Source organism: Cicer arietinum, chromosome 3, assembly GCF_000331145.2.
Source record: "Cicer arietinum cultivar CDC Frontier isolate Library 1 chromosome 3, Cicar.CDCFrontier_v2.0, whole genome shotgun sequence".
NCBI lineage: Eukaryota > Viridiplantae > Streptophyta > Magnoliopsida > Fabales > Fabaceae > Cicer > Cicer arietinum.
This window is the reverse complement of record NC_021162.2, coordinates 1,461,331-1,474,879: the sequence shown is the minus strand read 5'-3', so window position 1 is coordinate 1,474,879 and position 13,549 is coordinate 1,461,331. Positions and strand designations below refer to the sequence as shown.

General features: G+C 30.0%; 1 pseudogene; it reads right to left on the bottom strand.

Annotated features, from left to right (window-relative positions):
* Positions 1-12,462: 12,462 nt before the first annotated feature.
* On the bottom strand, positions 12,463-13,317 carry LOC101511924 (adenylate isopentenyltransferase 5, chloroplastic-like; annotated as a pseudogene).
* Between the last annotated feature and the right edge of the window lie 232 nt (positions 13,318-13,549).

Genomic DNA, 13,549 nt, shown 5'->3' with positions numbered 1-13,549 from the left:
GATCAAATAACCTTTTTGAGTCTGGATTATTCGTACTTGTTCCTTGCCATGTACTTATTAGATATGAATGATTTCCAGAGCGGACTTTTTATCACAGGGATAGAAAAGATTTGACCAACTTGCTGTGATGGATAATTTGTTGAAGCTGAAGATCATTCTCTGTTATGATGCAGAATGATCTTGTTGTTGTCTTTTCTTGTATTTGCTTGATTCTTCTTAAAATTAAATCCACTCAAAAACACAAGTTAAATTAACATAACATTTAGAATCATAATTAACATTCTTAATTAACCTTTGTTTATTTTCATCAAAACTTAAAATATATAGTTTGTCTCAACAATCTCCCCCTTTTTGATGATGACAAACATGTTACTTTAGATTTTAATTATGATTCTAATATAAAGAGCTGTAACAACTCCCCCTCAATTTGTGCATTTGTTAATTCAGCATAAATTAAAATATTTGAATGCAAACAAAAAGTGTTTCATTAAAGATAGCAAAAATACATTAATTTTGGCAGAGATACATCAATAGTGGCAGAATTACATAATGAAAACTTTGACAAAATAAATCAAAATCTAACTTAATTCTCCCCCTTTGTCATACAAAAAGATAACAATGATAGACCTAAGAGGCTAGGGAGGGAGAAGATCCTTCTGAGGAGGATTTTCCAGGATGAGGGATCTGAGAAGGAGGTGGCACCGGATGAGGAAGCGGAGGTGGAATTCCCAGCTTGGGAGCAAGGTGATCAGCCATCCAAGTTCTGAGTAAAGCAGTCTCTTGATCATGCTGAATTTGTCTTGCCATGATGATCTGGAGAGCAGCCATGATATCAGAGTTGGAGGGTGCAGCTAAGGTGAAAGTGGAGGGAAGGTGAGCGGAGGGTTGAGAGGAGGTAGCAACAACTGTGTTGGAAGGAATAGGCATGGTAGATAAGGATGGAATAGAGGCAAAAGAAGATGAAACCGATGGTAGGGGGACAACAGATGAGGTAGAGGGGCCAGCAGTAGCGGGAAAGTTCAAAAACTGACTTATGCCGAAAATGGATGAACTGGTTTTCTGAGGTGAAACAAATAGTGGAGACATTGTAGATAAAAGTGGATTAGACAAGTAAGTACTGAAGTCGTGGATGGGGGAGTGAAGTGTATACAAGGGAATAGCTGAAGAGATTGTGCCAGATGTTTGAGCAAAAAGAGTGGAAGGTGATGGGATATGTTCTGGAGAACGTTCTGGAGGAGGTGGAGAACATTCTGGTGTAGGAGTTTTGTCTGAGATTTTCTTAGGATCAGTAGAAGGAGAGGAGAAGGAAATATGATTTGTGGAAGGTCGGCTGATCTTTTTAAAATGTTCTACGATTTGTATTTTGAAACGGAAGTGGACTTTACGAATGCTTGAGATGAGAAATTCATGAATTTGTAGTCTAGGGATAGATGCAGGTCATGAAACCAATTAAATTAGTTGCAAAGCAATAATTTACAAGAGAATTTCTATACGGTAATGCTTAATTCTAATCTTAAATCCACTAAGGAATTAGGGGTTACTTTGGAATTAAAGGTTCTGTCACTAAGACATTAGGGCAAGAATAATAAAGAGAATTCGGTAATAATTCAATAAAGGAATTCAGTAACTATGATCAAATTAGACACCAAGGTTGGATTCGAAGTGAAACTCATCCCTGACATTTTTCTCATTATAAAAGATCAATTTTATTATTGTTGTTAATTTCAAACATTATTTCAATCAACTTGGGAACCTTTTTGTTCAATTCTAGTAATCAAATATAATTCAATAGTAAAACGCAATCCTTGAGTTCGACACTCAGTACTACCGTTTTATTATTGCTTGCAACGATTCAGTACACTTGCTGAAACGATATCACCAATCGATTTCCAAATCGATTTCCTGAAGGTTTTTAGTGAAATCTGAACTCTGGGCTTAATTCAATCGATTGGGAAATCGATTGAATGAATAACTCAGCCCCTGACTTAATGCCAATCGATTTCCAAATCGATTATGTCAGTTTTGTTGAGTTCCTGTATGGCCAAATCGATTTTCTTAAATGGTTTTGAAAAACATATTATAAAATCGATTGACAAATCGATTATGTCAAAGATTCATAAACTAACTCAATATCATTCATACACAATTCCACATCTTAACACTTAGCAATTCCCACACGATCACCGCGACAAATTGGGTTTCGAAATAGTTTTGCAATCCATCACACTTACACACAATAATCAATACATAACACTTAGCAATTTCAACACAATTACCACGACAACTCAAATTCAAAACACTCAATCATAACCTTGAATCAAACACGACTCGCGTGCCAAGCACCCTAATGCGACGCGTATATGCCAAAATGCATAGACTCGGAATTCCAAACCAAAACCCTCCTCGAAGGACCGTAAATCATAATTGTACCGCCTATCGCAGGCCAAAGTACCAATTACCGAGGTGCCACATATCATGAGTCAGCACGATTTACTAAAAAGCGTAAATCGTAAATGTACCACCTATCACGGGTTAGTACTGTTTACCGAGGTGCCACCTATCACGGATCATCACGATTTACTAAAAGAAAAAGTGTAAATCGTAAACGTACCGCCTATCACAGGCCAAAGTACTATTTACCGAGGTGCCACCTATCACGGATCAGCACAATTTACCAAAAACCAAACGTACCGTCTATCACAGGCCAAAGTACTATTTACTGAGGTGCCACCTATCACGGGTCATCACAATTTACCAAAAACGTAAATCGTAAACGTACCACCTATCACGGGTCAGTACTATTTACCGAGGTGCCACCTATCACGGGTCAGCACGATTTACCAAAATGAAATGCATGAGCATACACTGACTCCATCCACAACAATCGTTAAGCAAATGCAGATATTAAAAGATTCCCCATTTTTAATACTCATTTAACTTAAACGATTTTCACAACAAACATTAAGTAAACAAGACATTAAGAGATTCTCCATTCTTAATACTCGTTTAACTTAAACGATTTTCACAAACACACATTAAGTAAACGTAGAAATTAAGAGATTTCTCATTCTTAATACTCGTTTAACTCTAATGGTTTTCAAATTCCACACAAAACAACTCAAACATATTATCAAAACCAAATCACAATTCACACCCATTCGCGTCTCGAATTTCATAAGCATCAATTATGAACACGTCAAACACGATTAACACAAATCATCACAACATACCACTCAAACACATCAAATTTCATTTACTCAAAATCATACACAAATGAGTTAAAGTCATTTTCCACGAAACATTCATCAATAACACCAAAACCTAACTCTAAGATTTTACCCATAAAGCCTTAGATTCATTTTTCCCCAAGTCAACACTCTAACCCTAACAAAATTCTTTTCCACACAATCACAGATAAATCCCTAAATGCAAACTAAAAGTTTGGAAGGAGCCCTTACCTTCACGTTTTCTTTTCTTTTTCATTTCCTCTATTCTCTTTCCTTTCTATTTCCTTTCCTTTCTTTTCTATTTCCTTTTTCTTTTCTCTCCAAACAAATATATATAGATATTTGTTAAATTACCATTTCACCCATAACGCATTAAATTCTTCGTAAAGATTCACCGCAGCTAATTTAACTTATTCATCGACGAGTAATTCTAATCGGCATCAAAATATCTTTTTGGTCATATAAACTCCAAAATATTAATAACTTTGGCTAAAAAGCCTCCGAGTTCAATACCAAAATACACTAAAATACATAAAGTATACTTTAAAATTATGGGTCTTACAGTGAGATTCTCCACTAAGTGTTCAAAGCAAGAATGTTCTTGGTTTTCACACAACTGTTGTAGATCAATCTTGATTTTGTTACAACTTACTACCTTTCAACTTAGAAAGGATTTCCACGGATCTACCTTTCAATCTTTAGAAAGGATTTACATACTACCTTTCACACACATAAAAGGATTTTGGCTTAATTGCAGTTTTTGTCCCCCTATTTTAGCTGAATCACGAAAGTAGTCCCCCCATTTTGTTTCTCCCCAGTTTTGGTCCCCCAAACATAATTTTCTTCTAAAATTTAACGAAATTTTGTTTTTTTTTTTGCATTTATTTAAGTCACAACATGCCTCAAGCTCTCGTGTGCAACAATTGTACCTGAAATCTATGATCATAAACGGTGTAGTGTGGGTTTAAAAAATGAAATTTCATCAAGTTTTGGACCAAAATTCTGTTTAGAGGACCAAAACTGGGGAGAAACAAAATAGGGGGACTAGTTTCGCGATTCAGCTAAAATAAGGGGACCAAAACTGCAATTAAGCCAAAAATGGATTCTGATTTTGGAACTCAGTAGTGATTGAAACTTATAGCCAATTGAGAACTGGACTGAAAGATGTTTGACAATCTCAAAGAATTTCGAATATGATTGCAAATGAAGTACTGCTCGCTTTCTTGAATCCTAATTTTTCCTTCATCTTGAAGTCCCTTTTATAGGCTTCATAAAACGAATCTACAAGTTCTGAATTTGATTTGATTACTTTTTGAAATTCTAGAACTTCTGGAGAACGTTCTTCGTTTTCCTTTAAAACTGTCCAGAACGTTCTTCGTTTTTCTGACTTGGTTTTGTTTCTTCTTAATTATGATCTATTTTGGTTTTCTTGGTACCTATGTTGATTAACAAACTCAAGCAAACATATCAAATACCAACATGCACATAATCATAATTATAATCTTAATTACCATTTTTTTATCATCAAAATATTAATTTGGAATTTTGTCTCAACACTAGCCTTCTGACTTTTAAATGGCATAATTATTTTTTTTTACCATTCAACATCAGTATACCTCTCAATTTTTATTTGTTGCATCCATGCAAATAGCTTTCATCATTAATGATAAAATTAAATATTTTTATAGTATCGTGCATTCCCTTCATGCATTAAAATTATTTTTAAAATATCATACAATATTCATAATTATTCATTTTATGTAGGTCCATTAGAGAACCATTGAATTCTAAGGTAGGTTGTGGATATCTCTTTGAAAATGAAATCCGATAATGAAACCACAATCCCAAGGCTAAGGAAAACTCTGAGTGTGAAATCCAAAAAGCCTCAGGTTCATAGTTTAATAAGACTTCGTAGTTTGTTGGAGTTTAATCACCGGTTAACCTCTACTAAGAAATATGGAAAGATTCTTGATTTATTGGATGTGAACGTACACATAGGAGCTATTACCGCTTTGGCTCAATTCTACAAATCTCCTTTCAGATGTTTTACCTTTCAAGACTTCCAGCTTGCGCCAACTTTGGAAGTGTTTGAAAGGATTTTAGGTTGCTCCCTAGAAAAGAGAAACCTTATCGTTACATGGGGAATTATCCATCCACAACCAAAGTTGCTAAAATACTAAGGATTGAAGAGGAAAAGGATTATTAACCAAAAGTAGAAAGGGACTTCTGGTTTTCTAAGGAGTTTTTTTGAAGAAAGAGCTCATCAATTAGCTAAGGGTCAAAATTGGAGTGCTTTTGTGGAGGTGTTAGCTCTCACCATCTATGGGGTTATTCTATTCCCAAGTGATGAAGAAATTATAGTTTTAGCAGCAATCGATGACTTCCTAACTTTGAAGAATAGATGTAAAAGCCCTACAATAGCCGTCCTCGGTGATGTATACTACCTACACACTTAATCTTTGTATGAGAAAGACAAAAAAAATTTGTATTGTTTACTTTTTTTTTGTACGTCTAGTTGGTGAATCATATATTTGATAATGGGTGCCAAAAGCGTTGTCCTGTCAATGATTTCAAGATTTGTTACATTGACACAAAGGATAATCGAGTATGGGCTCGAACATTGGTAGATCTTAATGAAAAAATAGTTCGATGGTATGCGAGATGACGAGAGGTCAAAGAAGTAATATACCAATGTGGAATGTTCCCTAATGTTCCACTTATGGGGACTAGATGTTGTGTGAATTATAACCAAGTATTGACCTTGAGACAACTTGGGTATCCTATCATAGAATTTTAGTGTAATATTTTAAAGAGTAAGATTTTACGCGATTTTACGTGTAGGTAATTTAATTTGATATTTTCATATGCATTTGACTAAATGATAAATATTTGCACATAAATATATTTTAATTATTTCTAACTATTTTGAATATATTATGAATATTTTAGAGTCTCTATTTTTACTATAGAAGTGTTAAAATATGTTCTTGATGTTAAAATGTCTTGCAATGCATATATTAGTAAGTATAGTAATAATTTTGAATTCGAGGATTTTTTTTATTATTGATATATTTTAAAAATTTTAATTACTCTAATTATGTTTTTTTTTTTGGGTAAAACATTGTTTTGAAATATTAATAATTTATGCTCTTAATTTCTTCATACTTGTGATTGTTAAGTTGTGCTTATTTTATACATATTTAATTGATTTAGTGGCTTTTATAAATATTGATGTTATATATTTTTTATTTCATTTTAACTATTCTCATAATATAATAATATTTTAATTTGATATTTTGGAAGATATTATTTTAGTGGAAAATAAATAAATCAAAATAAGTATGCAATTAGTTGGATCTTGTAAAAAATAAAATAAAATAAAATGGAGTTCAATGAGTTAGGTTAATATTAACTGAGTTAGGTTAATATTAACTAATACGTTGAAAAAAAAAATTAAATATAACCTAATATACCAAAAAAGCACTACAGTAGAAAATGAATTGAAAGATGAAGACTTAGTGCACAGCCGCGCCTTGAGAGAGAAGGAAAAAAAACAAAAAAAACAAATAAGTATTGATGATCGATCATTGTCCAGAAAACTTTCTCGGTTTTCGTTCAAATTTCAGTACATTATTTTGTATATTTAGTTAGTCAATTAAACATATTTTCTCATATTTTTAACTATCTCAATTTCTCTATAAAATAATTGACTTCTTCGTTTCTAAAATTCCTTGTGTTGCACCAGTCTTCTTCATCTTAAGCCTGATTTGAGTGAAACCAACCCCAAAATGATCGTGTGAAAATGACTATATTATCCATCGATTGGTTTTCTGAATTATGGTAAGTTTCCTTGACTGAATCTCAAAATTAGTTTTTAGAGTGTCTTCTCATAATTTATTTCTTACGTTCACCCTTAAATTGTCGAGTTAGATCGATTGAAGGGCAAAGAGTCAAAGAACATAGGTTGTTTGCTTGTGGAATCGTATTCGTGTGCGAAAGCGCCGAAATAAGGTAAGGGGTGATAGAGAGTTTGAATTCATGAGTATAATATATTGTGAGATGAACGGGAAAATCGTATTTTCCAACGATTCATCCAGGCTCGCTACGTACGGCAGTAGCCCTTTGAGGGATAAATTAATTAATGTGAAAATATGGAAATTGTGAGAATGAAATATGAAAGAGAAGTATTTATAAGGTGTTGAGTGATTTAATTTCTTTAAATTTGTGATATTTGATATTATTGTGATATTGGGTGTCAAATGAATTTTATGTATATGTTTGATTAGAAGAGTTTATGTGATGTGATAATAAAAGATGAATGCATTGTGATAATTTTATGTGATGATGATGATGTATGATTAATAATTGTGATGTTGTAAATTTGTGATAGGTTTATGTGATGATGTATGATTGATGATAGTGATGCTATAAATTTGTGATGAGTTTTGTGATTATAATGATGTGTGGTTAATTATTGTGATGAGAATATTGAAGTAACCCTATAGTTGATGAAATAATGGTGATTCCAATTTGTATTTGAGATGACGGTCTTAATGGAGTATGGAGTATCATAGACCAACGAGGGGAGAATATAAAATTTGAGAATTTGTAAAGTGGAGATTATTTTGTCATCATATAGGTGATTCCGGGGAAGTACAACTGAATAAGTCTGATAGTGGCGGTCTGCTATTGAGCTTTAAGGCATGATTGTTAGACCTTGGAGGTATTCTGGTGGGGAATTCCTAGGTGACTTCAGGTAGCACTCCAAATGCCGAGAGCTACCATGCAACACACGTTTACCTCGACTGTCGCGTATATGTGTCTCGAGTTGAGTTGAGGGGATCTATGAGGACAAGGTCAATTTGAATTATTATTCCACCGAGATGGTGGCATAGTATCAAGCCTCCTAACCAAGGACTTAAGAGTTAGAATGGTATCATATTATGAAGTAGATTCTATGCTCGTGCCTAGCATTACATTCTCTTGTGATTGTTTTGTTGTGATTAATATGTATCGTGTACGATAATAATTTCTCTTAGATGATTTGATTGTTTAGTGAAATATATTGTTTTTCGTTGAGTGATTTTGACTTAATAATGTGATGTTTTTCCTTGAAAAATGTTTGTGTAATGATATGGCTTACTTATAATTAATTGTCGATTCTTCTTACTTATATTATACTATTAACATGATTTCAAAACTTATCTCCTTCGTTGTTTGTGTTTGAGTGGCTTGGCCCTGCATTTGTGAAATCGCAGTCATTATAGGTTAATGAGTCTTGAAGTTCAAATTTGAGAGGAACCCTGCTCGATAGGTGATACTGGGAATTAAGAATTTTACTTTGTATTTTACAAATTAAATTCAAAAGGACCTTTATATGATAATCTTAGTATTTGTAAGTTTTTAGAATTAAATTAAGAAATTATAGTTAAATCAAGTTTATTTAGATTAAAATATTTTAATTGAGGAATAAAGTTTGAATTGTTGCATGTGTACTTTGAGAAATGTAATATCCTAAATTAGTTATACAAGTTTTATTTCCTCATAAATAAATTCTCTTTATCCTCTACGAATTTGGCTCAAACAAATCTAGTATAAATTATTATATATGTCATTTTTGGGTTTAGGGTGTAATAATGGGTAATTTTTGCTCTTGAGAATTATTTTAAAATTGCTTTCATATATATCTAGTTAATTTCCCAACAACTTTATCTATGCATAATCGACTATCGAACTTTAAATATGGTTTCAAATGTATTTTTTCATTTTTCTTATTTTTAATAAACTTTGGTGTTTACTCAATGAATTCAAACTAACTCTCCAAATTTTAGTCTGTGACATTTTAGGTCGCGACATGATACACACATCATAACAAATAGTCTAATATTATTTTATCATGTTATGTATTTGGTACGCACCTCACTATGACATGATATAATATATATCATATTTAAATTATAAAATTATCATTGTAAAACAATTATAAACTATTTTTTTAAAATAAACTTTCACTATAATTTTAAATATAATTATATATTCATACAAAATACTAAAAAACTAAAATATTTATTGAATGAATTTTATATTTTAAAAAAAACCATAGACAATATTAAATAAATAAATTCTAATTTTCTTAAAAAAAATCATGAATAACTAAATATTTCTTCTTTATTTGTTGGATAAGCTCAATAAAGATATGACATATATACTATATGTAAATGAAAAAACTATCTTTATAAAACAAATTATATTTATTTTAAAAATTTAAATTAATATTAAAAATTTATAATTTTGAATAATAATTTATTATATTATATAAAATTACAAAATTATTCTTTTCATAAATCATACATATTTGTTACAATTAATTATTAATATTTTATTTTAACATCAAATTCTATAATTTTTATCTTTATTTATATTTTATTATATTTGAATTTTGTATATTTTAAATTATATTTATGAGGGCGACTGGATAAATTATTATTTTTATCCTATTCTGCTAATTTTTAACTCAAACCATATTGAAGGTTAAAATTATAACTAAAGAGAAAGAATATGAGATAACTCATGAATAATTTGTCATATTATATTGGTTCTGAAGTAGTAATGTCGATTTAAAAGGAACAGGGGGTATGAATTGTAAATGTTTCTATTTAAAATTTTCTGTAAAACTTAAAATTTTAACTCAACATTGATCTTGGTTGTGAAAACAGAAAATGGAGAATGTTCTTAGTTAGTTAAAATTAGAGATTCAGTTTATATATTTAACTTGATAATCAATTAGACTTAAATTAAATAGAGATAATGGAAGAAATATCACACAACATATATTCTAGTTTACCCAACTTGGGCTACATCAAGTCCCCACATTTGGGAGATTTTCACCAAATGTTCAAAACAGAGAACAATCTTGGTTTACACCACTTCTCCAAATCAACCTTGATCTGTTACACAACAAGTCCTTTCCACCAAGAAAGACTTTCGAAACAATCTCATATCAGTCTCTAGATAGAAGTTTACACTTTACCTTTTAACCTTAAAAGGATTTCTTACAATCTACTCAAACTTTACTCAACTCTTGTAGTTTGAGTTTTACACAATAATGATAAGAATATATTGATAGAATACGAAATGTCTCAACTCTTGTTTTAGATTAGATTCTTTTTACAAGATTCAGTACAGATATAACAAAAGATTGAAATATAATCAAAACTGATTCTTTCTTGAGAAAGTGAGAATTTCAAGTATGTTGATTGTGAATGATTTTATGAGACTTGTTAGCACTTGAACTTATGCCTTTTTCCTTGAGCATTGGTCTTCCTTTTATAGGCTTATAGAATATTTATTGATGGTTAAAAAGAGTTGTTGGTAGTGCTCTTGTCAGTCTTGATCAAAGACCAAATTAGATGATAAAAATGTTCTAGCTTTTGAATATTCTGAGTTCTGTTGATTGGACTGATTTTCTTTGTTCTTGGCAGTCTTCTCATGAGTTTTAATAATCCAATATTCTTCATATATTTTTATTGATACCATCAGTTTAATATGCAGTTTTGATTCTTGCAAAACAGGCTAAAGAATGATGGTAATCTGTTGCACAACGATTGCTAAACATTCTGGAGGTTCAATGATCATTATGGAGATTGATAAACGATCTAGAGATTTAATCTTGATCATTATGGACATTTTCCCGGTCGTTCTTGAGGGTGTTGTGATGTCTTACATATCTCAAGACCGTTCAACATTCTTGGTAGTCAGTCTAGAGAAATTTCAGTCTTGTTTGATCTTGCCCGATTCATGATCTTTTTTCTTTTGTGATACAAATTGTTTCTTTGGATGAAATGGATCTTGTTTGTTCCTTCGACAATACTGATAATATTAGTGTGAGTTTTAGAATCAATATATTCTTCCAATCAGTGGAGATTGATTGTTCTTGAGGCTGTCTTGATCATTCTTCGTCCTAGAAAACATTCTTCGCTTTTCAAATTTTGTCAAGAATGTTCTATTTTCTTGTTTGTTCAGATTTTTGTTTTTTTATGCTGATTTATTTGCTTTGTTTAAATCTTATCTTCAATTTAATACACTCAAAAACACAAGTTAAATTAGCATAACATTTAGAATCATAAGTAACGTTTTTAATTAACCTTTGTTTATTTTTATTAAAATTTAAATTGAGAGTTTGTCTTAACAAGTTCATCAAACACAAAATTGAAAAATAATGTGTAAATATATCATATCAAATCTCTTATCATATTCATCAAATATACTGTCAAAAGCAATGACGTAAACAGACACCAACATATATATATATATATATATATATATATTGGTGGTATGCACCAATATAAAGCTCCAATTATATTTCGCTGAACCTAAATGACTTGTTACATATATCTAAATATTTCAACTTTATATCACTCGCCTAGTAACTTTCTAAGTTTTGAAAAATTTCTCTTCAAAAAAGTTATTATTTTTTACTTTTACAAAATTTTATGATCCCATTTTACTACCAAAAGTTTCAAATTATAAATGACTAAAAAAAGCATTTTTTTTAAAAATTTAAAATACTTACTGTATCACTTTAAAATTAGAAATAAAAACCAAAATGAGTCTAACGATTTGCTTGTTAAAATTTTTTTTAAAAACATTTTTGAAGCATTTCATTTTTTTTTACAATTTTCTGGAACATAAAATTTCAAAAAATAACTAAAAAATTATTTTGAGTAACTTCTCATAAAAATAATTTTAAAAATTTATATTTTGTTTTAAAAAAGATAATTCTTGTTATATTAAAATCTCTAACGGTTAATATATAAGTTATTGAATTTCAAAGTTATTTTTTTAATTTATAATAAATAAATTCAAAATAATTTCTACTATTTTTTTATAAATTATCATAAAAATTATTTTTATAAATATATAAAGTGAATTTTTTTAATCTATATCAAACTAGTCATAAATCTAACTTTTTGAATTTTTAATCAAGTGACTTGAACTTGAATTTTTGATAAAAAAGGTATTAAGCTTTTTAGTGCTTGAATTAGTTTTAGCTAGTTAAATTTTATAATATTATTATTCATTAACTTAAATGGAATATTCAAATAACAAAACATAAATGGAATATTTTTTAAGATCTCATTCACCTAAACTGATATTCAAAAAAAGTGAAACAACATTGGGTACAAAAATCAAATGTCTTCGTTTCTTATCTCCTTTGTCGAACCCCTTTCTTGTTCTAACTTCCATATCCTTGAGTTTTATTTTCTAAAAAACTCTTCACTATCTTCTCACTTGGCTTAGTGACAAGCTCTTGAAACAATTGTTGATAATCTTCTCTACTTAAAATAGCTTCAAAGACTTTAGTAGAATTAATTTTATTCATCTTCCATCCAAACTTATCAACCATATTATGAATCTTCAAATATTGATTTTCAGTTAATATCCTCTAATATTCTTAAAGCATCCTCTAATAGTTTTTCCTTTTCAAACTCATCAATATTTTTTTCATTTTCAATCTCAAAATAAAAATAATGTTCAAGCTCGTGAACCCCAATACCCTTCTAATCCCTTTTGAATAGTTTGCCCTAGGTTCAAAATATTATCTAATTTCATCCACAAGCCCTTCATCAACCATTTCATCAACCCTTGTGTCTAAATATTGAGACAAAATAGGTAAAGAAACATCAAGCCAAATAAAACAACAATCATATTTAGAACGAAATGAAATAATTGAGTCATCAATTAATTCTTTTAAATATCTATTTGACCCTCCTACATTAATTGGTAGGTGACCATTTTCAATAATGATATCCAAAGCTTTGAGAACGTGCTTGCAAAAATCATCCACAGTGAAATCATAATTAGAATCATCAATGACTCCTAACATGTGATGTGGAACGGAACAACGTTTTGATTCATGTACCTTGTTGGTCACAATATCAACACCTTTGTAAACTTGAATTTTGTCGGAGTTAATGATTTCAGAATTGAATTGTGTACCCAAGTTGATGGAAAGTTTAGTTTTTCCTGTCCCAGTTGCACCCATTATGAAAATAACCTTGTTCTTTGATGTCAAACATGAAAAAGTAAAATACAATAATAAGTATTAAAAAGTAACAAATAATTTTACAAATATACATGATTGGTGAATTAATACAGTTATATGTTTTTTTTTGGTGTCTATAGTATTTTTGGTAAATTACTTTAGTAGTAATACTAATACTAATAATAATAATAATAATAATAATAATAATAATAATAATAATAATAATAATAATAATAATAATAATAATAATAATAATAATAATAATAATATAATAATA